The sequence below is a fragment of the Sorex fumeus genome, unplaced genomic scaffold (assembly GCF_029834395.1).
Source record: "Sorex fumeus unplaced genomic scaffold, SorFum_2.1 ptg000086l, whole genome shotgun sequence".
Taxonomy (NCBI): domain Eukaryota; kingdom Metazoa; phylum Chordata; class Mammalia; order Eulipotyphla; family Soricidae; genus Sorex; species Sorex fumeus.
In genome coordinates, this window is record NW_026606143.1 from 39,949,592 (window position 1) to 39,977,017 (window position 27,426).

The 27,426-nt window shown below is 41.0% G+C and overlaps 1 protein-coding gene and 1 non-coding gene across 4 annotated transcripts in view; one reads left to right on the plus strand and one right to left on the minus strand.

Moving 5' to 3' along the window:
* FRMPD4 (FERM and PDZ domain containing 4) overlaps positions 1-27,426 on the minus strand; it is a 600,685-nt gene that overhangs the window by 397,610 nt on the left and 175,649 nt on the right. The window lies entirely within an intron of this gene.
* On the plus strand, positions 15,666-15,772 carry LOC130039480 (U6 spliceosomal RNA). Its single transcript, XR_008794899.1, has one exon. It is a non-coding gene; the product is annotated as a U6 spliceosomal RNA (small nuclear RNA).

A 27,426-nucleotide genomic window follows, 5' to 3' on the forward strand; every position in this document is an offset into this window, starting at 1 on the left:
TTGGCTTGGGCTGCAAGGACAGGAAAAAAGGCATTCGAGGAGGTTAGCAGTGTTCTTGAGGGCGCTGCGCTTGGACTGGGAAATGGCAAATGAGTGAACCAAGAGGGGAGCTGATCCTGTGGAGAGGCAGGTCTTAGGGCACGGCACTGGGAAGTGTGGCAGCTTGAGTCGCAGTCCACAAAAGTCAAGGCTGAAAAATGTCACGGGCATATTTCTTAGACTGGGCAGGTGGGCAGCGCAGAGGAAGGAGAGTTTCAAGAGTCTAAATGTGCAGTGAAAGCTAACAATATAAATTCTGATACTCGTTGACCAACAAGGAAGCAATTAGAGCAATTCAAACACAAATAACCCAACATTATCGTTAAATCTGCATAATATGTACTCCTGGGTTTACAATTCATGTTGAAATGAAAGATTATCTTTTCGAAGTCAAGTGTTCATTAAAAGACTTTATTATGCTTATGACTTCTGTATCTTTTCACTTGCAAAAGCAAGATAAGAAATTACCATTACTGCCATTGTCCAAGGGCATGAGGTTATTTAGAACTGCTAAACTGAAGAGCCAAAAATTGCATGCTCCTAACTATAGAAAAACAGTGAGGGTCTATAAAGAATGCACACATAGGCTAGCATGATGCTGTGTATATTTTTAGTATTCGACTTATAAAAATTTGTTTGGTATATGTGTTTGAGGTGTTTATGTACAATCTAGGGCCTCCCTCTGTTGGAAAGTGTTCCTAATCTTTTGAAGAAGCAAAGTAAAACACCATTAGAAGCAATCACCATTAATTTATATGAAAAAGGTTTTTTTTTTGTGTGTGTGTGTGTGTGTGTGTGTGTTTCCAAATCCCCAAATATCTGTCTAATTCATATCAAAAGAAATAAAATTTCAAATACCACACACATCTAATAAATGCAGACATACTATGCTCCACACCCAGCCTACAGTCAGTAGTTCCTCAGACAGAGATGGGCGGGGTCACTCTGCTCATATGCATTTTTCTCTCCTTTAGCACAAAAAGCAAATGAAAACAGGGACTTCTGCAGATTTTTCTTTTGGGAGCAGGGGTTTGGACCACAGCTGGTGGTGCTCAGAGCTCACTTCTGGCAGTGCTCAGGAACTATTCCTGCTTCTGTACTCAGGAGTGACCCCTGGCGGTGCTCAGAGAACCATATGTGGTGACAGAAATCAAACTGAAATTGGCCATAAGCAAGACAAGCAGGGCCAGAGCTTGATAGTACACTGGGTAGGACGTTTGCCTTGCACATAGCTGACCTGAGTTCAATCCTGGCATCCCATTGGGTCCCCCAAACACTTCCAGGAGTAATTCCTGAATGCAGAACCAGGAATAACCCCTGAGCATAGCTCGGTGTAATCCAAAAAGCAAAAACCAAAAAAGCAAAAAAAAAAAAAAAAAGCAAGACAAACAGCTTACCCACTATACTATATCCCCCTCTCACATTTGTTTTGCTTCTTAAAAACAGAGAAATTGTGTAATCTAAACTTTGGGGGGAAAGGGGGAGATACCTATATTGTGAAACATCTCTATGATTTGTAATGAAAGGAAACTGTCAAGGGCTGCATTTTTCTTCTTTAATGGGCAACTGATAACTAAATCTGCTTTGAACTTAATGATAGTGTACAATGTTTTGCAGCAATGATTTATACTCTTCAGCCATAGTGGCTATTGAGCTTCACAGAATCAACTTTGAGGAAGACTGATTACTTGCAAGAGTAATTGCTGAAATTACTGCTTCGTATGGTTATATTGCTTTACTGTTCAATTCTGAAATTACGTCCTACTTTCTTGAGAAAGAAAGTATAAAGAATAATATTTTGGGCCAAGGAGATTGCTCCGACCAGGGCTCCGGCAGCCGAAGACCTCTAGAACCAGCCACCACCATTCTGAGACCACTCTCCACACGCATGAAGGTACCGGCAGTGGAACAAAAGCATGCGGGTCCAGGGGCTGAGATCTCCAATGCTGCTCGGATTGGGGCTGAGCATCCTCCACCCAGATCCTCCATATTCCAGTAGGCAGGGGTCACACCCACCAACTGGCCCCCTGGCACGTGTAATCCCATCAACGGCCAAGACCCAGAGGCTATAAAACTCAGTTCCCGGAAACACAGGGCTGCATTCATGGCTGCGCGACATCTTCTTATCTTATTCTTACTTTGGACAAACTGGCAGGCTACCGAATGTAACCTGCCCACATGACAGAGTCTGGCAAACTCCCCGTGGAGTACCCAATATGCCAAATACCAGTAACAATGATGAGTCTCATTCTCCTAACCCTGAAAGAGCTTTGATATGGCACTTTTGAAAAAATCTCAGGGCTAGGACGAAGGAGACGTTACTGGGGCCTGCTCGAGGCAATCGACGAACAACAGTATGTTCATGATCGTGAAGGAGATTGCTCTGGGCTCAGGGGTTCATACCCTGCATAAGCAAAGAGCCAAGTTATATCTCCTGTATGGTCCCCAGTTAAATAATTGTTTTTAAATTTTCACTTTTATTGAGAAGGTCCTCCCCAAGAGTACTCAAGGACCTAAAAGCTACTCCCTGTTCTCCTCAACCCAGCAGTACGGGCCTGGAGGTTCAGTGCTAAGACCTGGTGATGCAGTGCTGGTGATGCAGGCTCAGGTGCCGAAGACCCCCAGGACTGCTCAGGCATTACTCTAGGCTCAGTACCAGGGGCTGCTCCCATGCTCAGTGTACGATGTGGTTCTGAGGACAGAACCCAAGGCTCCTGCATGCAAAGCATGCTCTCAGCTCTTTGAATTATCTCGTGGAGCTTCATTTTAATGTTTTCCAACAAACAAAACCCACTACCTGTTTTGATACTTTCCCCCCCATCAATCCCCATACTACGGTAACCTTAGCTACCTGGGCATTCATTATCAATGCCCAGGAGTTTATTGTTTGATTTCATTTTGTTATCAATTTGTTTTATCTCCTCATATTGCTTTCAGGGGAGAATCATTGTTATTTGCCTTTCTCCTTCTGATTTATTTGGCTTTGAATAATCCCCTCAAGGACCTTCTATTTTTGTTTGTTTTCTGTTCCACACCTGGCAGTGCTCAAGGGCTTACTCTGCACTCAGGATCACTCCTTGTTGAACTTGGGAGACTATATGGGGTTCCAGAGATCAAACCCAGGTAGGTTGTGTGCAACACAAACACCCTACACACTGTATTATTACTCCAGCCTCCCTTCTATTTAAAAAAAAGTTTAATTAATTAACATTTTCTTTCTGATGCTAGGAGCAATCCCAGGCCACTTCAGTTGCTCACATATCTTACAAGAGTTAATAAGGTGGGAATAAACCTCAGGTGAACAAAGGGATAGTTCAAAGGGGAAAATAACAAAAATAACAGATTATGGTTGTATCTTACGCACATTCCCCACTTTTATCCATCAGCTGAGAACCTAGAGAAACACATTCATCATCTATATCTGATGCATCTACATGCCTAAGCATCACTATTACTATGTTTGCTATCCCAAACTAAAAACCATTTAGAGAAAACTACAATCAAAAGTACATGTTCTTTCCAGTCACTGCATCTATACCTTCTACATAAATTCTGTGGAACATGCGAAAATGAGTCAATTTTCATGAAATCTTACCCCCCAGACAAATTTCACTTGGTTGGACTGTAAAAGAAGAATCCTGAGTCTAATTTTTCCTTAAAGAAGTTACACTTGGCAGCTGGGTATTTAGTAAAGTGTGCACCCAAACCAGGTCAGGCACTGCACAGCCCACTGTAGTCCTGGAGGACTCAAGCATCTCTCTCTGGGCTGAAATAAGTAGACTAGGCAACGCTGAGCTCAAGTAGTGCCACAGTCTTGGGCCCTAGCACTGACCCACCAGTAGGTTGGTCGACTACTGCCAGGAAGGGTCCCCTGAGCATGATTTGGGAGGCCCTCCACCCCGAAAAGAAGTTAAACTGCGGGCCTGGAGAAATATCTCAGTGGTTTACAGTGTCTGCCCTTGATTCTAAGAGAGGTCTCAGTTTCCATCTTCAGTGCCACCACATACTCCTGGCAGCTCTGCTTTCTGTGATCCCTAGAGGCACATGACAGCCAGGCTTGAGTGAGCTCCACAACAAATGGGTGAAACCCTTGGCAAGCACAGCAACTAAAAAGGCAGGCATACATCCACCAAGGCTTTGAGGGAATGCTACTCCTGGTGAGGCACAGGTCTAGCACAAGTAAGGAGAATATGACCCTCGGTGAGCACCTTGGCCGAGTGTGTGAGCATTCTGACATTGAGCAACCAGCACAGCTAAAGTCTTTGAGTCCCCCAGTCTCTGAATATAGCTCACTGCACTCGCTCATGGCCCACAGTGTGGGCCCTTGGCCAAGGCAACAACAATGAAGGGAGGGAGGAAGGAATTTTAAAAAGTTACAAATTTGGGGGCTGGAGCAATAGCACAGAGGGTAGGGCATTTGCCTTGCATGTGGCCGACCCAGGTTCGATTCCCAGGATCCCATATGGTCCCCCGAGCACCGCCAGGAGTGACTCCTGAGTGCAAAGCCAGGAGTAACCCCTGAGCATCGCCAGGTGTGACCCAAAAAGCAAAATAAATAACTAAAGTTACAAATTTCTCCAGAAATTCTAAAGTTGGACCGTAATCATTTGTTGCTCAGAGTTTTGAGTCAAAACAACTCAGGCAACACCATGTCATTCTGCACATGTCTTTTCCTGGATATGAGAATGAGGATTAAAGGAATGATGAGTCCTTGTTTCGGCATGATTATTACAGTCTCCAAAGGAGTATCATATCTTTTGCATAAACTTAGACTAATTTCTTTGATTTTTTTGGAGGGGGTACACAATGGCAGTGCACATGATTTACTTCTGGGTGTGGATTCAGGAATCACTCATGGTGGTGCTTGGGGAATGATATGGGATGCCAGGGATTAAACCTGGGTTGGCTGTGTACAAGGCTTACCCACTGTACGAAACTTCCAGCCCTGAAACGTAGGCTGATTTCAATCATCTTTTATCATGGCCACACTTCTGTCACAAGAGTCCAAAAAGAAATATAGCCTAAGGGGTTCATTTTTATAAAAATGATTCTACATACAGAAAATGCCCGAATGTGGTTTGGATAATGAATCATATATGCTTGCAAAAATTTCAAGGACATAATTGCCTGTTGATAGTAATTTTTGAAAATTAGCACATTTCTTGAGTTTGTACATATGGTTCATAAAATGTGTCACTTTTTTATGATTCATAGACATTATTCCAATTTTAAAGCAAACAGATGTTTATCTGTAAATGGGGTAGAAAAATATAATGCTTTAAAAAATTCTGGTACATTTATAATGAATAAAAATGGCAAACATACTGTTTCAGTCCTGTGGGAAACCACAAATTAAGGGTTGACAAGCTGCAGGTATTTAAAATGTCTGCCTATATTGCTATTCCACAGAAAACAGGGAGCCTAATCGGGATTAGACTTACTCTGTCCAGATGTTGTGTGAGAATTCAAGGGCACCTTCTCTATTGATGCAGTATTTTGAGCGTGAACTCTTACAGTGGAAAAAGGAAACAATATAGTGGGCTCATATTTTGATATCATTTTTACTTTACAAAGATTAAATTATGCTGTTAAGCAATTTTAAAAGTGCATTTTTTCCAAAAGGTATAAATTCGGGATAAAAACCCTACTCAGGATTCTCAATTAAATCATGAACCCAAGAGTCCAAGTTTAATACTAGCTCAATTCAAGTTTGGGTGTAATGAGTAAATTATAACCTAATTATTGGTTTATTAAAGGAAAATTAATTGTGATATAAATAGTAAAGTAATCTACAAAACACCACAGTTGCTTATATTTTTTCAGCATTTGCATTTTATCTATTTTGAGGAGTACTCAACGATCATTTATTTTCTTAGACTCACTGAGAGTATCTCGCCCGCACAGCAGGGCCTGGCAAGCTCCCGTGACGAATTCCATATGCCAGACACAGTAACAACAAAGTCTCCAATGGAGACGTTACTGGGCCCGCTCGAGCAAATCGATGATCAACGGGAGAGCCTTTACTTTACTTTACTTTACACCAAGGCTACTGCTATTTCTATAAGTTAGCCGCTTTAAACACAAGGAAAAGAAAAGTTTATCATAATGTATTTAAAGGTTTTCCCTGTAAACTTTTAATTCAATATCAAAATTTCAACTGTCTGAAGTCTTTCTTTCTTTTAATGTACTATTTAATGTACTATTCTGTTTATTTATTGTTTTGTTTTGGCCACACCCCATGGTGCTCCAGAATCACTCTTAGCAGGACTAGGGAGACCCAGTAGAGTACAGGGAATGGGATTCAGGTCAGCTATGTGCAAAGGAAGCATTTTCCCCACGGTATTACCACTCTCGTCACCCAATACTGCATTTCTTATATGGCCATCATTACCTTGAGTTCACTGATTTGCTTGTTTGTTTTTTGTGCCACACCTAGTGATGTTCAAGGATTACTTCTGGCTCGTCACTGAAGAGTCATTACTGGTGGTTCTCAGGGGACCCTATCTATGGAAGGCTGGGGATCAAACCTGGGTCAGCCGCGTGCAAAGCAAGCCCCTTTCCTGCTCTGCCATCTCTCCAGCCCTTTTGATGATTCTTTAAAATTTCTTTTGAAAAATAAAACTGGCTGAATGCCCTGCCACAGAGGCAGGGTGGGGTGGGGGGGAGATGGGGGTGGAAGGGATACTGGGATCCACGGTGGTGGAAAAAGGGCTCTGGTGGAGGGATGGGTATTTGATCATTGTATAATCGAAACCCAAGCACAAAAATTTGTAAGTCTACAACTGTACCTCACGGTGTTTCACTAATAAAAATATAAAAAAATTTAAAAAAAACTGGCTGAGACTAGTGTCATTTCTGTTTCTAATTCAAGTAATCTGTTCACCCCAGTGTTAAGCTTCCCAAAGTGGGTAATATCATGCTCCTCTGGGGACAATGGAATGCTATTGGGGTCACTTTCTCTTTGCTTAAAGAAGGCAGGTTTCTAAGAGTTGCAAAGGGATTTTTTTTCTGAAAAGGAAGCCAAATAAGTCTAGGAACCTGCAGGCTGATGCCCAAGAACTCAGGCTCCCACTTGCAGAGTCTTCAGCAATAGTTCAGACCCTGTGGCTACAAATCCCAGGCCTGGTCACCTGCTGACATGGGGAGCAGACCTCCTGCCTGAGAATGAAGAGCATGCCCTCCATTGGATATTGCCAAGGGGTACACCCACTATCTCTGCTGGGACCGAGTGGTAGATCCTAGAAGGCCAGCCTGTAAAGATTGGAAGAGTTGCTTCCTCAAACACACAGAAACCCACCCAAGACCACAGGAACCATGAATATCCAAGGAAAGGACACCATCAAAGGAAGCTAGTAAGAGGCCCAATAACTAATCCCGCTGAAGTGAGATCTTTGAACCACCTAACAAAGACTCCACAATTGTCCTCCAAAGAAAATCAGTGAAATACTAAACACTAAGAAATCACAAAGAAAATGCAATACAAAATGCAAAAGTTAAGAAAGCAACATATGGACAAAATGAGAAGTCTAACAAAGAAATAGAAAGAGGATGCTCTGGTCAGAGGTGTGGTGCTGGAGTGTGTTATGAAAGAAACCCTACCTTTAACAGTATTGTAAACCATGGTGCCTCAAATAGAGAAAAAAAACCCAGAAAACACAAACAGCATTGGGGGATAGTTCAAGTGGCAAAACACATGCCTAGCATGTGTGAGGCCCTAAATTGGGTCCCACGCATTGTCAGCTGTGGCCCTGAGTATTTCCTCCCCACTGGCCAAGCATCACTTGAACTGTTACTCGCCACCCTCAGCACTTTTGGGTGCATCCTCTATAAATAACATAAACCTTAGAGCAGAAAAACTCAATAGCATATTTTTCTATACATAAAAGTTCATGAGACTAGCAGATCATCTCAAAGTCTCAACCTCAAATATTCTTTCTCCAGAATAAATGAAAATGAATAAAGGAAGGGTTCCTCAATGAATGGTGCTGGGAAACTGGATATTCACATATGAGAGAATAAAACTGTATACATATACGTGTATATATTATATTTATATTATAGTTATATATATCCCACATGCAAAGCATGCTCATCAGTCTTTTTGAGCAATCTCTCTATCCTCTCCTACGTTACCTGATTGGGAAAGTTAAGTCAAACTGGAATGAAATAATTTAAATAAAAGTCTAAACAAAAACTATATTAAAATGAAAAGCTCTTGCATAGCACAAGATACCATCAACAAAATAAAAAGTAAAAAATTCCAAAGTATTGCTGATAGGATCTCATAGTGGACACTGGTGAAGGGAACTGTTCTGAAACACTGTATGCCTGAAACCCAATCATAAATAATTTTGTAATTTGTCATTACACCAGGACTAAATAAAAAATTACAACTGTTATTTAATAAAAGGTAAAGGCTCTCCCGTTGTTCATTGATTTGCTTAAGCAGGCCCAGTAACGTCTCCATTGGAGACTTTGTTGTTACTGTGTCTGGCATATCGAATACGTCACGGGGAGCTTGCCAGGCTCTGCCGTGCGGGCGAGATACTCTCGGTAGCTTGCCGGGCTCTCCGAGAGGGGCAGAGGAATCGAACTCGGGTCAGCCATGTTGGCTGCGTGCAAGGCAAATGCCCTACCGCTGTGCTATCGCTCCAGCCCTTGCATTAATATCCACAATATGTAAGTAACTCAGAACTCAACACAAAAGCATCCAAATAGTCTGGCTCAAGAATGGGAGGAGGGGCTGGAGCGGTAGCACAGTGGGTAGGGCATTTGCCTTGCATGCGGTTGACCCAGGTTCAGTTCCCAGCATCCCATATGGTCCCCTGAGCACCTCCAGAAGTAATTCCTGATTGCAGAACCAGGAGTAATCCCTGTGCATCACTGGATGTGACCCAAAAAGCAAAAATAAATAAATAAATAAATAATAATGGGAGGAGTAACTGAATAGGTATTGCACTTTGAATAAAGAAAATGCCACCAAAGATATGAAGAGATGCTCATTATCACCAATCACCAAAGAAATAAAAGCCCAAACCACAGTGGAAAGGAAACTCAAGCACAATTTTGTAGAAACATATAGCCGCTATGGAAAACAGTAAATAGTTTCATCAACAAAATGAAATACCTTAAAGCACCAAAACTACACATAAATCTACTAATAAGATCCTGCAGTCATATTTATGACAAATCTAGGAAGGAATAATCACTAAGCCATAGAGACATTTGCACCCCTAGGTTCACTGCAGTATTATTAACGGTGATCAAAACATGAATGCAACCTATGCTTCTACCAATCTATGAAGAAATAAAAATATATAATGAATATACCTACATATATAAAGATGTGACTCACCCATAATAAAGAAGGGAATCCTTTCGCAACAATATGAATGAACAATTTGTGAAGTCAAAGACAAATACTGCAAGATCTTCTATCTGGACTATGATAACTACTCGTAGAACCAGATAAGAATAATTGTTATTAGGAACAGGGGATGTGGATGATGCAGACATTAGTACTGTCTTAAATTTCTGGTTAAACAACAAATAAGTCCTGTGTATACAATATACAACATGAGGACTATAGATAGCAATAATAGATATTTGGAAGTGGCTAAAAAAAGGAGATCTTGAGGTGGGCTGGAGGGATAGCACAGTGGTAGGGCATTCGCCTTACAAGAGGCCAACATGGCCGACCCGAGTTCGGTTCCTCCGCCCCTCTCAGAGAGCCCGGCAAGCTACCGAGAGTATTCGATATGCCAGACACAGTAACAACAAAGTCTCCAATGGAGACGTTACTGGGCCCGCTCGAGCAAATCGACGATCAACGGGAGGGCCTTTACCTTTACCTTTTACCTTGAGGTTAGAGCGATAGTACAGCTGGTAGGGCATTTGCCTTGCACGTGGCAGACCCGGTTTCATTCCCCGGGATTTCATAGGGTCCCCCAAGCACTGCTAGGAGTAATTCCTGAGTTCATGAGCCAGGAGTAACCCTTGAGAATCGCTGTGTGTGACCCAAAAAGAAAAAAAAAGGTAGATCTTAAATGCTCTCTCTATAGTAACACTGAGAGGTGATGGAGGTGTTAACTAACCTCTATGTGGCAAACATTTCACGACAGATATTTGCATCAAGTCATCATACTCTATTCTTTAAGCTCACACAATATTACATGTCAATTATAAAGTTCAAAAATCATCAAGTACCCTGGAATTTGAAGATGCTTCTATAGTACTCAAGTTTCAGAAATATCTTTCATGTGTCCTTCAATTGCTCAAGTTCTAAAGATCATTCTTAGAAAAACAAGAGTTTAATTTACTGTTTTCCACCTCAAAGATCTAATTCTGATGTGAGGCATCACTTTCATTTTCAATATCCTCGTTTTGAGAGCTTCACTAACTTTCTACAGAGAATGGACATAATCTGCAATATGTTGGGAAGTTACTCATGAAACTATTGGCATTTTCTAAAATTAGTCTCTATGGTGCTACTCTGCTGAGGATTAACCTCTACATCTTTACACTGTGTACTTTGTCATTTCCAAGTGCAAAATGATCAAGATTTTCCTTTGATTTACCTGATTTACTGGAGAAGGTAAATCCTGGGAAAACTGTCTTCCAGATTTTTCCAACATTTGAAATTTTGTTTCTGTGAACCTAGGGGTGAACAAACTATCTGGTTCAAGGGTCAAACCCAATTGGTTGTCTCTCACCTCATAAAGTATTATTAGAATGTAGCCATGCTTGTTACTGTATATAATGTTTACGACGGTTTTTGTGCTAGAAATGGCAGAGCTGAATGCTCGTGATAGAAACCAGATTAACCTGCAAAGTAAAAAACACTTAGTATCCAAGCCTTGACATAAATATTTGGCACTCCCTGATACGAATAATTGCTTCTGTTAGATTTCTGCAGTGATTCTTCAGCTCTTGGTGATAGCTCCTGTCTTATCTACCCCCCAGTGATTATGGCGGAAAAGCAGGAAGAAAGATCAGGAAATATAAGAACAGGAAGGAGGAAAACACATCTTAAGTGCACAATGATGTGTGCTAAGCCTTAGGGAGCATACCAAGGGCACTAGTATTTCTATAGTGGTGAAATTCAGTGTTAGCTAAAAAAGATATTATGATAAAGAAAGCTTTTCAGTTATCCCTTTATTCTCATTTCATGTCTTCATGAGTGCTGAGAACGCAGCATCATTGCATCATGTCTCCATCCGTCCACAACTGCTAGCGAAAACCTGCTGATTGCTAATGATTCGTGGGCTACCATGGAGATCAAAGATCTAAATCACTCTCTGTGATGCACAAACTTTCAGAACCTGGTTTCCAAAACCTCTTCTCAATAGCCTTCTTTAAATCCTAATCTTCTTTACCTGATTTCTGGAGTTTGCTTACAGGATTACCTAAGGAATTAATCACTCTCCCTCAGAATTAGCAAAAGTTTCCTTGATTTACCACAAATTAGATTCTGCCCTATTAACAGAAAAGGTCATTTATAATGTGTTTATGAATACATATATATTTATCATATATTTATATATTTATAATGTACACCAAGACCCAAATAATGAAAGTTAAGCAATAGAAATATTCTAATTTGGATTTGGCCATGAGTTCAAATGAAAGTGCTCATGACATAGTCATAGGATAGGACCAATCTGATCAAGATTTCCCTACTTTTATGAGCGGAAACTCAGGGTGCAGGGAAGGACCTCTTAAGGACTAGGTTCAGAGTAGATGTCACCGAGAACAAGAAGCAGGAGAAGATGATTCCAACTAAGGATGCAAGAAGCTGAAAAACTATGGACAAATCAAGAATGGAAAAACAGAACCAAATCTGTAATCCATCTAGAATATTCACAAAGGCACAGTATGTACTAGCAGAGCAGTGCTCCAGATGTAATCCTTTTCTCTTTGGAAAATGATGAAATTTCCAAATTAATCTGTAAATTAGATCAGCTGTGCAGTGTTTTCATCTCTAGAGGTAGATTACAGAGTCGATTCTCTGGCTGACCCAGACTTACTCTCTCTGGAAACCCTATTAGAGTCAATTCAATCAACTGTATATTTGCATACCACAAGTTCAGGAAATAACCAAATGGAATAAAGTTCAATATCTGAAAACTTAGTATTTTAATCACTGTATAATACAAAGGGAATTTTTTTACAGGCAAAACATGTTAGGAGGCTCAGAATGGGATGATTTTAGAGGGTCATTGTTACTGAGGCAAAAGTCAGCAAATGCCAGCTGGTGGCTTCCAAAGACAATCATGTCACCAGCCTGACTTGGAATGGGCCAGTCAAGAAAATTGGTCGCAGCAAGTTATTTGGTAATAATTTTAAGAAATATCCCAGGACCGAAATAATGAAAACTAAGCAATAGGAATATTCTATTTTGAAAGAAGATTTTTTAGACTATAAAATCAATATGTTTCCCAGTCCTCAGTAAATTACTTTAGAGAACATTATGATGGAGATTTTAGTTACAATTGCCAGACAGATAATCCATATTTATTTCTTCTCCCAATTGAGATTATTTAAGGTGAATATAAAAAATAATCCGAACGGATGCCAACAGAGATAACAGGAGTAAGGAGAGATCAGAATCTTCAAAAGAGCAACAAGTCTTAGACAGATGAAGAGCTGAAGGTGGGACAAGTACCCAAGTAGGGCAGAATTGCTGCAATTTTTTTTCTTTGTGGCCCAAACCTTTCATTTAGTGATTCACATGGAAAAGAACATTACTATGGCTCACTGGATGAACAGGCAGAATGCTCATGACTGGAGGCCAATGTCCTAGGCCTCTAGCTGTCCTGAGAGCACCCAGGAAGGCATTACCTAGCATCTTTGTGATTCAATACTTTTCATTCCAGCTCAAGCTGCACCCCCTGCCCCCCTGCCACAACTCCCCAGAAGACCATTAACAGTCTTTGGAGACTTTTTCTACGTCACAATTTCAGGGGACACCAGGGATAAATTATTGGTATTGAAAAAGAGTGGCACTGGGTAATGACAAAAACCATAAAATACACAGGATAGGTCCTATCTCGGCCCCTTGCCCCATCTGCAGAAAATGACCTGGTTCCAAATGCCAATAAGGCAAAGTCTGAGAAATTCTGTTGAACTCTGTCTGTTGTTCCATCCCAGCCGAGGCTGGGAATCTGAGATAGGCTTGGAGGGATGTACAAGGGGGGTACTTACTTATTAGGAAAATAACAAAAGGATTAGCCCTCAAAATGCCAGGCACATCCAAGAATGGCTGAGATTAGTACCAGGAATTTTACTCCATGGCTTGAAGGCCAACCACACATGCTAGGGGAAAAGGCAGCTCAGATAGAGAAGGGAGCACCAAATAAAGGTGTTGGGAGGATCCTCCCAGGATGGGAGAAGCATGCTGAAAGTAGACTATAGACCGAACATGATTGTCACCCATTGCCTCTTTTGCAAACCACAACACCCAATAGGAGAGAGAGAACAAGGGGGAATGCCCTGCCACAGAGGCAGGGTGGGATGGGGGGATGGGGGGTTGGAGGGATACTGGGATCCGTGGTGGTGGGAAATGGGCACTGGTGGAGGAATGGGTATTTGATCATTGTATAATTGAAACCCAAGCACAAAAATTTGTAAGTCTACAACTGTACCTCATGATGTCACACTAATAAAAAATTTTAAAAAATAAAAAATATATAAAAATTAAAAATTAAATAAAAAAATTTTAAAAATGCCAGGCACAAAACTGGGTGGAACAATTCCTAAGCAGAACATGGAAGGACAGTCAACCATGGATATGTGAAATAATTCCCTCTAGCATAAGAGGCTGTAATCAACATCTCCAGTGCAAAATATTGGAACTTCTTCTGTTAAGGAATGGAATAAAACCATCTGAGAACATAGGGCAGAAGGTGGAACTCAAATAAATATTCTAGCATTTACCAGTTCAAATTGTGACAGCTTGCTCCCTACCCACTCAGTCTCAAGCCACTCAAAATACTGATTTCACTGCACAGAGCTTCCTTAATGGCTATTTGTCACTTCTCCTGGACAAGCAGTTTAGGTCAGTGTGCCCTAACTTGCAGGAACTTAGAAAACTTACGAAACTTCTAGGATTTCACAGAAGTGTAGATTGTGCTTCCAGAGGTCTGAAGTGGGGTCTAATACTTTGTATTTTTAAAGAGTACCAAGGAGACTGACTAGTCGTAGCCATGTAGCTCTCCTTCTTAGAGGGGTTACAAGGGGTTCACTGTGTTTTTGTGAGTAAAATTTTTACTGGGTCACGGTGACATCTGCTTGGTTATCTATTGTCTTGTGGTTACTTTTGTGCTACAAGGCTGAGTGGTACAAAAGTGGTGATACCAAGTACTCCAGTTTCAGTGTAGGTATGCCAAACTTACAGTATTAAACACCAATTTCCATGAATGCAATAAGTACCTGAACAAATCTACTAATACATCTTAATTACACTTTCTGCACAAGACCGGATCACAAATATCTTTCGTTTTTTGTGCCACCTGATCTCTATTAATGTTCACTTCTGCATGTGCAAAATTGAGTTACTCAGTTTAGATAGGTTCCAATCCCTGGGAATTAGAAAATTTAGATTCTATATCTTCAATAGTCATTCAGCAACAGTTTTGGAACAGGTACACGTGAGCACAATATAAAGCGTACTAAACAATCTAGGAATCTGTTATGGAATTTTTTTGCAACAAATAATTTTTTGAAGAATAGGAAAGACAAAAAACAGATTGGATTTGTTTATAATCCTTTCCTTCTTTGGAATATTTTCATTTTAGTTTTTTGGTAAGGAAAACTAGATGGAAATAAAAACCAAAGCCAATGGAAATTACACTGAGAAGTCCATAGCTTTGACAAAGCAGCCTATCTTTTTCTGTTCTCAAAGAATTTTATTGACTCTGTAGAAGTTTTTTTCCCCATACACATATAAAAATACTCAAATCTCTGGGCTTTGTTTGGTCAAAGACTATTACAAATCCACAGCCATTATCTTTTCTCCTTGGCTTTTGAGCCATACTCAGTGGTGCTCAGGGCTTTCTCCTGGATCTGCACTCAGGGATTACTCCTGGCAGGTCTGGCAAAACCATAAGGAGTGCCAGGGATTGAACCTGGGGTGGCCATATGCAAGACAAGCGCCCTAGTGCTATATTGTGACTCTGGCTCCCACAGCTATCATCTTAATTACAAAGTTTATTAATGATAGCAATTGCTTTCTAAATATATTGAGGGGGTATGAGGTTGCAGGTTGATACCTTGCACCACCCACATGCTGTGTATGATACTGGTGGCACCACTCTTTGGGATCCCCAGATGTGCAGCAAAGTATGTCCAGGCCACCACAGTGAAGTGTATACAAGCGATGAAGCCACACAGGTACTACCCCTGGTGAGAACCTCACACAAGTGAATGACCCTTGGCGAGTACCGCAAAGGACGAGAGAGCAACACTCAAGAGCACAATCGCGGCCCATCACAACAACACCAAAGGGAAGGGAAGTGGAAATATATTGAGTTATGAGGTCATTCATTTGGATGCATTAACCTATCACTTTATGAACAAAGTCCAAGTTAGTGAAAATGAATCTTGCAATTTACCATTAAGAAAACAAAGTGCTTGCTTTGGCAGCACATCTACTAAAATTGGAACAATACAGAGAAGATTAGCATGGCCCCTGCGCAAGGATGACACGCAAATTCGTGAAGCATTCCATATTTTTGTATGTCTACAACGGTACCTCATGGTGTTTCACTAATAAAAATAAATAAATAAATAAATACATATAAAATCTTATGGATACAAAAAAAAAACACCAAAGTGCTGATTCCATTATGGATAAGTCAAAAGAACAAGAGAAACAGAAGATCTCACAGCCACTTGTTAAGTTCCAAAGTGTGTTTTAATGAACTGGCAGTTTCTGTTTCAAATGCATTTAAGTGGCAGTTTTAATATGGAATACTATGAAACTCATGCTGAAAATTTTTACTGTAATCCCTGCAAACAATAAGCAAAAATACACAAAATATATCTCTTTCTCAAGCTCAAGAAATGCCCTTGTATTGTAAAACCTACATGTAAGGGAAGAAACTGTGGACTGAGCTAAGAATCGGGTGAAGAAGAAATTTCAGTTTACTGGTCCCAGCTTTCCTCCAGAAATTGGATAACTTTATGTCATACTCTGATCATTAACAAAGGGCATATTCTGGAGTACATGTTGGAAATATGTTCTGACAAAATTTAGTTCCTTGGAAAAAGGTCACATAACCTGAACTCCAAGTGCTGTGATAACTACGTGTTATCAGGCTGTGAGGATGAAGTGGTGGTGAAGTATTTAGGCAGTCAGCTAGAGAGAGCTTTGTTCCCTCTTCCTATCTGTGCAAGCAGGAAGATGGGGTTTTGCTAGAGAAAAAAAGCAGCACGGGATTTTCTCTTGACTGGAGCGATAGCACAGCGGGTAGGGTGTTCGCCTTACAAGCGGCCAACATGGCCGACCCGAGTTCGATTCCTCCGCCCCTCTCGGAGAGCCCGGCAAGCTACCGAGAGTATTGGATATGCCAGACACAGTAACAACAAAGTCTCCAATGGAGACGTTACTGGGCCCGCTCGAGAAAATCGACGATCAACGGGAGGGCCTTTACCTTTACCTTTACCTTTGTAAACTGAATATGTTGAAGCGTCTTTTATGTAACTGCTTTTTATATATTGTAATAGAAAACTTCAACTCCACTGTAACACAGTTCTCTTTTCAGACCACACCCAGTAGTGCTCTAGGCTTACTCCTGGTCCTGTGCTCAGGGATCACTCCTGGTGGGGATTTGGGGATGAAATGTGGTGTCAGGGACCAAAATTGAGTAGTCCATGTGCAAGGCAAGTATCCTGCTGCTGTATAATTGCTCCAGACCTATAATGCTCTGCTCTGTAGCACTGTTCTCCCATTGTTCATCGATTTACTCGAGTGGGCACCAGTAACATCTCCATTGTGAGACTTGTTGTTATTGTTTTTGGTATATATAGAATATGCCATGGGGAGCTTGCTAGGCTCTACCGTGTGGGCGGGATACTCTTGGTAGCTTGATGGGCTCTCCGAGAGAGACAGAGGAATTGAACCCAGGTTGGCCACGTGCAAGGCAAATGCCCTACCACTGTGCTATCACTCCAGCCCCCAGACCTATAATACAGTTTAAAATGATTTGTTTTAGGTAAGGTAACGTGTTACAAGGGTGCTGACATGTATGGTCTTGGAGTACATAGTCACTTTACCTCATCACCGCCAAATTCCCCAGGATCCCTCAATTATGCCCCTATGTCAAGTCCAATTCACCTGTCCCCACATCAACCTTATATAATAGCAATATAAAAAGCCTTCTTATCATAAATCAGAGTTTCAATTTATGCCATAGTGGTCCAGAAATTATCTCTCATGTGTTCACAAACTCACAGGTACAAAAATGCTGAAAACCACTGAGTTAAAACACCAAAACCAGGGACTGGAGCGATAGCACAGTGGGTAGGGTGTTTGCCTTGCATGCAGCCAACCCGGGTTTGAATCCCAGCATCCCATATGGTTCCCCGAGCACTTCCGGGAGTAATTCCTGATTGCATGAGCCAGGAGTAACCCCTGTGCATGGCTGGGTGTGACCCCAAAACGCTAAAAAAAACCCCACCAAAACCAGTAAAGTAAATGAACCAAGGTTCTTACTAAATAAACATGATTTAGTCATGGCTACAAAATATTTTCTCCAATTTAAAAGTCATACTTACTTTCTCAGAAAGCATTCAGAGAAGGGGGTGGGATTTTCACTGATAGTTGAGTTCTTGCTGCCCTCTGGTTTATGGTCAGGACTATTAGATATGACCACACCATACAGCAATTGTCAGTACTTAGCCTGGAAATGAGAATTTTAATAAACTCCTAAGTTTATTCTTTCCATGTATTGTTACATTGGAAACATTTTGATTTTCCTTGGGCTGGAGTGATAGCACAGCAGTAGGGCATTTGCCTTGCACGCAGCCAACATGGCCGACCCGAGTTCGATTCCTCCGCCCCTCTCGGAGAGCCCGGCAAGCTACCGAGAGTATCTCGCCCACACGGTAGAGCCTGGCAAGCCACCTGTGATGTATTCAATATGCCAAACACAGCAACAACAAAAATCTCCAATGGAGACGTTACTGGGCCCGCTCGAGCAAATCGATGAACAACGGGAGGGCCTTTTTTTTTTTTGATTTTCCTTATCTCTTGGCCAGTCTAAGGTTCACAGGACTTTTCAAACAAATGTCTTATAAATGAAATAAGCCACACAACCACACATAGTCATACCATTGAGAAAACAAGCTGTTGCCTATAGCCTACTCTACAGAACATTAGAGAAATTAATCCTGAACCTGTATGTATTGGATAGCCCCTCCCTGGAGTTCCAGTTTAATTTTCAAAAGCAAAATGTCTGTTTCTCAAAGGATTGCTTTTCATTTATGCCATTCCACGCAAAAGGTAATAATAAAGTTAGAAGAGATTTTCCTCAAGGCGGGAGCATTGATTGCCTCAGTGCATCTGCAGGGTGTGGGGGATTGCCTGGGTTTGAGGTAGTGTTGTCAGCAGACTCAGGGGCTTTTACTCCGTCTGCTGTAGGGGGACCCCTGGGAGGCAAAGGTGTCCCGGCAGCCAGGAACTTGGAGTTTCAGTTCTCAGTTGCCCCCTACCCTCGGCTATATGGCCTTGAAGAAGTCTCATGTCCTCCTTTTGCTTCATTTCCTTCATTTATTAAATGAGAAAAGTACCTGGATGTGTGAATTAATGGATCAATCATTTTAAATGGCTAAGATAGAAGTGCTTTAGACTCGCAAGTCATTTTATAGGATGTAAACTGTTATCTTCCAAATACTCCATATGTGCAACTTTATTAAGCTAAAAAAAACACTAGTGGTTTCACAGCAAATTATACTAAGTGCTTTATAAATTCCAGAGGCGAATGCTGATAAAGGTTCTATAAACAGTGTTTACAATGACAGCTATGTACAGAGCTGCAAAATAACATTATGTGGCAAGCATGCAGACACAGGATTATTACTGAAATAGGAGCTCCGAAACCAGGCAGGAAAAGAAAGCCACCAAAGGCAAACTTCTAGAACTTTAGATCATCTTTCATTGACATGGAAGTGAAAGCAAGGTAACTGCCAGAAGAGGTGCCAATAGACGCCTTTGCTTACTGATAAAAATAGGCAAGGAGCGCACTAAGATCAGAAATCACAGATTTCTACTCGATATCACTTTTCACTGAACTCTGGAGAATCAATGAGTTTTCACAGCTCCAATTTCATTTCTTTTTGCCAAAGCCCTCGGGAAGTTGAAGATTTGACCAAGTGCTGCTGTTCCTAAACTTGTCTTCCTTCTACTCAATCTAGGAACAACTTGCCTCCAGCGGTACTTAGCTGGAACATGCAGGCAAAATGGTTCCTGTAATGAGACATGGGGACAAGCCAGGCTGCAGAGAGATGTTCACTTTTCGGCAGGAGTGGTTTCCAAATCTGACCATGCAGGAATTCCTCCTGGGGAGCTGTGAAATATCCTGACAACCAGGCCCCAGCCCAGGTGAATTCCATCATAGTTCCTAAGGGGGAGACGAGGCATGAGCTGTCAGGAAAACTCTCAAGACTATTAACTATAGGCGCATCCAGTGATAAGAGCCAGTACTGTAAGGCAGTTGTTTTCGACCTTTTTGATATCTGCAGACTGACCTAGGTCAGGTAGCTGAAAACCACTGCTCTAAGGCAGTCCCCCAAATGTGACCTAAATGCAAGATGAGGGATATTCCCTTTTCATTAGTGGCTTTATCAACCTAGACCAAGGCTCAGAGAACTTGAACACATTTAACTTTGTCTTTTGCAGCAACTCTTTCCACAGCAAACAAGCAGCCCATCCAGAAATGAATGGGAGAGGCAGAGATTCATCCCTCCACTCCCGCTTTGCTCACACCTGAGCGAGTAGATGCTAAGTCCTTTACTTGTCTACTGAGTGAATATCATGCCCACCATAATACACACACAAATGTAAAGTCTGAATGGATAAATACACACAAATGAAAAAATCTGAATGGACAAAAAGAACAGCTCAAAGTACATATTTTATTATTAACAGTACAGAATCTGCTCTTGGAGAACCATTTGTGTTCACATTTTCTATAGAGAGCAATATTTTGTTTGCTTTTTGGATTTTTTTCTGGTTTCTTTTCTCTTTTTTTCTGTTTTTTAAAATCAATTATTTTTTGTAATGGATCCCCTTGTGGTGCACTTACAGACTTACAAACTTTCGTGGTTATGTTTTAGTCATACAATGCTCAGTACCCATCCCTCCACCAGTGCTCAATCTCCATCACCCATGATCCCAGTGTGACTCCTCCCACCCCACCTCATCCCCCCACCCCACCCTACTTCTGTGGCAGGGCATACCCTTTCTCTCTCTCTCTCTCTCTCTCTCTCTCTCTCTCTCTCATTTTGGGTGCTGTGGTTTGAGAGCAATTTGTTTTAAAATGCTTAATTAACTTTGAAATTCTTGGGCTCACAAGCTATGAAACAACAGTCTGAGGGTCTGGCATGAAGTTCATTGGAAAGTTTGGATTAATGGCTCTCAATCTGTTTTGTTGTTTCATTGTGGGGCCATACCCAGTGATGCTCAGGGCTCAGGACTCAGGAATTACTCCTGGCAGTGCTCAGAAGATCATATGAAGTGCCCGAGATTGGAATTGGACTGGCTGTGTGCAAGGCAAGCACCCTACCTGCTTTTCTATCTCCTGGTGTCCTCTGCTGATTCTCAGTCTCAAATAAAAAGTTAACAGAGAAATCTGGACCCCAAAATTCACTGGATGGAGTTGCATTCAAGGCAAGCATCCTACCCACCCTACTCTCTCTGGCCCTTGATTGCTTTGAGGGCATGAACCCACCATCTTCCAACCTGCCAACTTGTTGACAATAAAGCATTTGATTGGCCCTTGAACGGAACTGAAATTTTCTTGGCTATAGTAGTAGTTTGACAATTTGCCCTACTAGTGTTAACTGGGAAATTCTAAATGGGCTGGTTTAAGAATACATTCTTAGTAGAGGCTAAAATTTCAGTTTATGCGAGGTACTGAGTTTTGATTTAGTGACATGGGGCTTAGTACAAACTACTTCATTTGATCCTGTTTCCTTTATTTCAGTACTAAACAAAAGTCATTAGCTGAATTACTCTGTTCCATATTCACCCTATTCTTGCAGAAATCTTATATTGCTTAATATTATATTCTTTAGTTTACTGTCTTCTCCATATTCATCTCAGCCTCATTCTACCTAATTTATCCACAGCTTTTATTGACACAACAATAAAATCTTTCGTTGTTTCATGCTTTTTCTCCACATGTATATTATGTATTCCCATTTCCTTATCCATCCTTTGCTTTCAAAAGGAAGGGGCGTTCATGGCATTTCACAGTTGATATAGCAATTTACAGGATGGTACGTTGCCTTGCTTTCCTATTTTGACATTTACTTTTTTTTCTGGTTTTACTTTAACCACAATGAAGCATGTGGAGAAAAAAAAAAGCAGAGAAAAGAAAAAAATCACTGAATGAATCTTTCACTTTATGAATCTCAATTTTCAAACCATCCAGCAACCAGGAAATCCATTTTGATGAGTCTGTTCCAACTTCCCAGCTAAGAATTTTGTCTTGAAAACTATTTGGAGGCCCTTGATTTTCATTGATAGGGAAATTGATGGGCAGGAGCGATAGCACAGCGGTAGGGCGTTTGCCTTGCACGCAGCCAACATGACCGACCCGAGTTCGATTCCTCCACCCCTCTCCGAGAGCCCAGCAAGCTACCGAGAGTATTTCGCCCGCACAGCAGAGCCTGGCAAGCTACTCGTGATGTATTCAATATGTCAAACACAGTAACGACAAAGTCTCCAATGGAGATGTTACTGGGCCCGCTGGAGCAAATCGATGATCAACGGGAGGACAGTGACAGTGACAGTGACAGGGAAGTTGATGCGAGAGTGGGTTGGGTCATACCTAGCAATACTCAGGGGACAGTATGTGGTGCTGGAAATCACTGGGATAAGTTGTGTCTAAGGTCTTGGATGCCTTACCCTCTGTGTTATCTCTCTGGTCCCTTTCATACTTTTTAAATACATGAGTTCAGAATCAACTGCAATCTTAAATAAAGAAGTCTTTTAACCAGGATAGAAAACTGTTTCCAAGGATTTTAAGCATACAGCTACAGTGTTAATAGAAAACACTCATCATTTTCAGCAACAATATGCATTTACTTCACAGTATGTAACAAGGGAAACACTAACACACATCTATCTTCAAATGGTCCACAATTGCAAAACTTGATTCTCTAGAAGAAAAGTCAATCATTTGCTCATTATTTAAAATGTCTACTCTTAATAACAGACAAAATATTTACATCCCCAGAATTTGTACTCAATGGTGTACTATTAACACCTTGATAATGCCTAAAGGGAATTTTTGTAAAATAAAAAAGTCGCATATTTCATTTTGACAAAAAAAATAAGAAGCTATTTATCTTGAGATAGTGATCAAGCATTTCTGGGAATCAAAACAATTTTATGGCCATGCTCCATCTTATTAAGACTCCAGCGAGGGGTCTGTTATGGAAAGGTATGTTTTCATGAAACTGGCCACAAAACTAGCATGGACCAGACATTCTGTAGCATTTAAATGAAAACATGCTGCAAAACATTAAAAGTCAAACACAAAAGAGTGAAACAAGAGTAAGAGGTCAGCCCTGCTGTGTTTTAAAACTTTCAAATTTCTCTCAGACACATGAAAAAATGTGAAATACAAATACATGAAATAGACTACCAGAAATATTCCAACATCAGTCAGCTCTACCCTTGAAGCCTACTGTGCTTAGAAGGTGAGAAGTAGTGCCCAGAAAAGATACGCAGACAAGATGCATCCAAACCCTCTTTCTACCTTGTCTGAAGTAGCAGATACCCCAAACCTATGAAAGCTTTTCAGGCACTGGAACAGTAAGTTATCCACTTTGGACCAATGAGGCAATCAACACAGTGAGATGAAATCCCTTTTGTTGTCACATCTGTGTCAACTAGGCTTTGGGGAAACTGACATCAGTGTTTGGTAAGACCATCCCATTACCTCATCTCAAAGAACTCAGATTTCTCAAGAAAAAAAAAACAGTCAAAGAAAATCCCCACATTACAATTTTCAAGTTGTCCGTCATTTCACCTAAACATTCTTGACATTTCCCTCTGTGTTCTTATTAGAACAAAACAGAATAAAGGGTAAGGCTTCTTATTAGTAACAAGACACCATAAGTCTTTGCCATTTACTTGAAATGCAATTTATGCAGTCGTCAAAGACCTTAAAATTCAAATGGCTTCTATATTCAGATCTTAAAATGGCAATAGGAAATTCATTAAATCAGAACTAACATTACTCATTGAATATAAATTTTAACGATTTTAGTAACATTAAAAAATGCTAAACTCTGCATACCATTTTCTATGATGATCCTCCTAACTATAAAATATCTTTACTCCCAAACCAGTGTAATCAGTGTATTCTAGTAGCTAAATGTCTGGCTTTGAAGCAACTTTTGTTACATAACAGAGAATACCACAGGACCCTGGAGGAATCTTGTATACTCTTCATAATGCTATCAGAAAACACACCACACAGTGAATTGACTGAATACTCCAGTGCAAAAACACATTTTAAAAGTGGATCTATTGAGAAGAAAAGGTGAATACAAAGAGCAACCCATTATGCTCAATTAAAAACAAATAACAAATGTCCTATTGAGTTTAATAAAACTATTAAGGTTTTGCTGTCTTCCAAACATACAATGGTTCAGAATATTTTTAATTTCATCTTTCTTGAAATTAGATTATACAATTACCACCTAAGATGCTGTTATCTGGAAATGAGCACGAATTGTAATCACTTAGAAAAGACCCAGTTTACTAAATGTAACGTGTCGTTTCAAATCTGCCTTACTTTCAATACCAGGATAATCTCCTGTTGGCATTTGGACTAAGGAGAGAGGTTTCTTGCCTTGGTACAACTGATATTTTGGGACAATTATTTTGGGAGTGAAGGTAGAAGTGTTGCACAGTACACTATTGTATATGGAGCAGCAATTGTGGTTTCAGCCTACTAGATGCAAGTTGTACCCTGGCCACCTCAAATTTGTGTCCAACAATGTCTCCAGAAATTGCTCAGTGTTTCCTTAGGGATAAAAATTCTCCAGCTGAGAACCGTGCCTTTAGAGGTGTGGGCTCCACTGCCCTACATCTCCTTTGGGAAACAGTTCAACTTTCTGTCAAAGTTCCATGACATTTGATTCGTTGGGGCTGAGTGCTCATTCTAAGAGTGAATCCTGCCTTGTTGCCTTGCTCTTCTTTCTAATAAGAATATACATAGACCAAATCCATGCCGGGACCACCCTATTCCACAACACCCATCAATTTCCATATCTGAGGTGATAAGAATGGTGCTTAGAACAAGCTGCCTAAATTGTGGCACTTGGAGTGTTTTGAGCTGACAGAATTGGAAGAAACTCAGGGTCAGAAAAGGTTCTCTGACCTCCCCCCTTTTACCCTGAAGCAGATCACAGGCCCTCAAGTGTTAGGTACTTTGCCAGGGGAAAAAAAGTGGCCCGTCCTCTATTCTAGAGCAAGAGATGCCCAGCAAAATCTGAACACAGAACATCTGACTCTGGATTAATCTATGAAAGAGTGACACAGAGACACTGAATCACCTGCAGTAGGCCAGTCTCTGTGACTTTTTGGGAAGAGGATGAACCCCCATCACTGCAAAGAGGTCCAGTGTCCCAGCCAAACCTGGCATCCTCTGGCATATAAATGGCCCAGCCTCAGAACTCCACAGCTCCTCTTGAAGAGATACTGAGCTGCTGAATCTTCCCAGTTCCGCAGCTCCTGGAGCGTGTGGCTGCACGTGTTGCCACGCAACACCTCCACGACACTGACAGCCCAGTAGGAGCACAGCAAATTAAATAGGAAAGTTGCATAGGAGCACACTAAGCTTGATTAGTGAAAACAATAAAACAGAAGGCTCAGCAAGCACAAAATAGCTCAGGAAATTCTCAGATAATGATTTTAGTCACATCATTGTGAGATATAACAATTTTCATTGCTTTCCTTTTACTGACATATTTTTTGGACAATTCCATTGATCATTTTGTTGTAACAAGCAGTAGAAAGTAAGTTATTTTTGCCTGCTAAGGGGTAGGCTTCAGGGGTGGGTGTGAAAATGGGGGCATTGGTGGATAGAGGTCACACTGAAGGTGGGATTGGTGCCAGACTATTGGATACCTGACACAACTGTATTATGAACAACATTGTAAAGCATGGCATTTAAATAAAATTCCGAACCTCAAAAAGAAAACCTGACTCCAACCACAGCTCTGACCACAGGCTTTTTTGTCCTCTCACACCTGTCCAGGACTTCCCACTGGCCATCAAACCTTTGATGAACACACTCAGAGTGGGGCCCAGGCACAGCTCAGGGACAGAGTGCATGCCTGGCAAGGGTGCATGTGGTTTCAGGTGATATGGGATCCCCAGCACCCAATCAAGGGTGCAGCTTCAAGGATGCACCTCAGCCAAGTGGGTGTCGTCACAACCACAAGGAAAGGGAGGGAGGGGAATAAATACAAAACTTTCAAAGAAATAAAAACTTGCAGGTTTGGCCAAACAAGTGAAAACAGAGATAGACAAATGGGACTATCTTAAACTAAGAAGCTTCTACACCTCAAAAGAAACAGTGACCAAAATACAAAGACAGTCTACACAGATATTTAATAGAAATTTTAATTGATATGTGAGTCTTCATGCGGAAATAAAGAGGAAAAGAAATGAGGGAACCTGCATCTTTGAAGATACCATTAGCTTCAGTGTCATGGAGGGTTTTGCCAACTTTGCCTTCAATGTACCTTACGGATTCTGGTCAGATGTTGAGGTCTTTAATCCATTTTGATCTTAATTTTGTGCATGGTGTTAGGCAAAGATCTGAGCTCACAAAATAGGAGACTAACACCCAAGAATATCTGAGATAAGTATCAGGAGGTTTACTCCATGGCTTGGAGGCTAGCCACAAATTCTAGGGGAAAACGCAGCTCTGATAGAGAAGGGAGCTCCAAATAAAGGTATTGAGAGGATCCTCCCAGGATGGGAGATGCATGCTGAAAGTAGACTATAGACAGAACATGATTGCCACTCAATGCCTCGTTTGCAAACCACAACACCCAAAAGTAGAGAAAGAATAAAAGTGAATGCTCTGCCACAGAGGCAGGGTAGGATGGGAAGGATGGGGGGTGGGAGGGATACTAGGATCAGTGGTGGTGGAGAATGGGCACTGGTGGAGGGATGGGTACTCGATCACTGTATAACTGAAACCCAAGCAAAAAAATTTGTAAGTCTACAACTGTATTTCATGGTGTTTCACTAATATAAATTTTAAAAAATACCTGTGTAGGTGGGCCAGAGAGACAGCACAGGAGATAAAGCACTGGGTTATCAGTTTTTTATCAACTTTATCAGTTGGGTGATTCCAGGCACTGAATATAGGCCCCTGAGCACTGCCAGAGGCTACTCATGAGTACAGAGTTAGTTAGCAATAGCAGCTAGTCAATACTGGCTGTGACCCAACCCCCTCAGCCCTCACCTCCAAGAATCTATGTGCCCTTTTCTCTTATTTATCTGTCTTTGGTGCATCCTATTTACAGTCTTGTGGCTAGGGAACTTGAGAGAGTAGTAGGAAAAGGATTTCCCACCCCACCCACAAGACAAGACCTTCACAGGAATGCTGTCATTTAATTCATATGTGGAGACATTATTGGTATGGTGATCAATGAATGCTTATTACTGCACTTATCTCCAGACATACCCTCAAAAACATTTTTATCAAAATGATCCTTTTGTTTGGAAATTAGAAATGACATAGATTTTTCCAGATTTCTTTGTTCAAAGGAAAGTGAAATTCATTTTAACAGTCCTTAGCCAAATTTTCTGGCCAGCTAACTCAAAACATAATCACACACGACATTAAATAGTATATTAGTCACTCGGCACAAGTTAAATTTATAACTGTTAAATTAAGAAAGCCATAATCAGAGAAACCACCAAATATCTAAAGTATAAGTAGTAACACCGTCTAATAAATATGACATGCAAAATGTTAGCTATAGAACCCGCTGATACATGGTATTTACTCAAAAGCCAGCACATTAAAGATAAAGCTTTTTTCTTCTTTAAGAATGCACTAATTGTGGTGCATTTGTGTTTCCGTAGGCAACCCAGCAGCTGTGGTTCCAAACATGAGCCTCTGAGAAATA